Source organism: Penaeus monodon, chromosome 23, assembly GCF_015228065.2.
Source record: "Penaeus monodon isolate SGIC_2016 chromosome 23, NSTDA_Pmon_1, whole genome shotgun sequence".
Lineage (NCBI taxonomy): Eukaryota > Metazoa > Arthropoda > Malacostraca > Decapoda > Penaeidae > Penaeus > Penaeus monodon.
The window spans coordinates 26956024-26956380 of NC_051408.1; positions in this window are offsets into that span (position 1 = coordinate 26956024).

The window sequence follows — 357 nt, forward strand, 5'->3', positions numbered from 1 at the left end:
ACATAAAGAAGGGAATAGACAGCAGAAAAAGCGACTGAGATCGAGGGGGGCAGCGGCGTGAGCCTGCCTACCGAGTGAAAAAAGCAATCGATAGTTGAGTGAAAGGGAGCTGTGTTATCTCGCAGCGCTGTAAAAGGATGACGGACGGCGCCAAAGTTACTACCGGGTACTTTCCGCAAGAAGACAAAGGCCAAAAAGAAAGAGTATAGGGTCGTCGTTCCCATCTGCGTGGATTTCGTCTCATGAATATTTGCCCAAAGATTGCAAAGTAAAGACAGCTACAATTAGGAACTTGGGACGAAGTCTGGCTCCGGAAGTTCATAAAAAAAGGACTTACTGTAAAAACTTGACTAATAA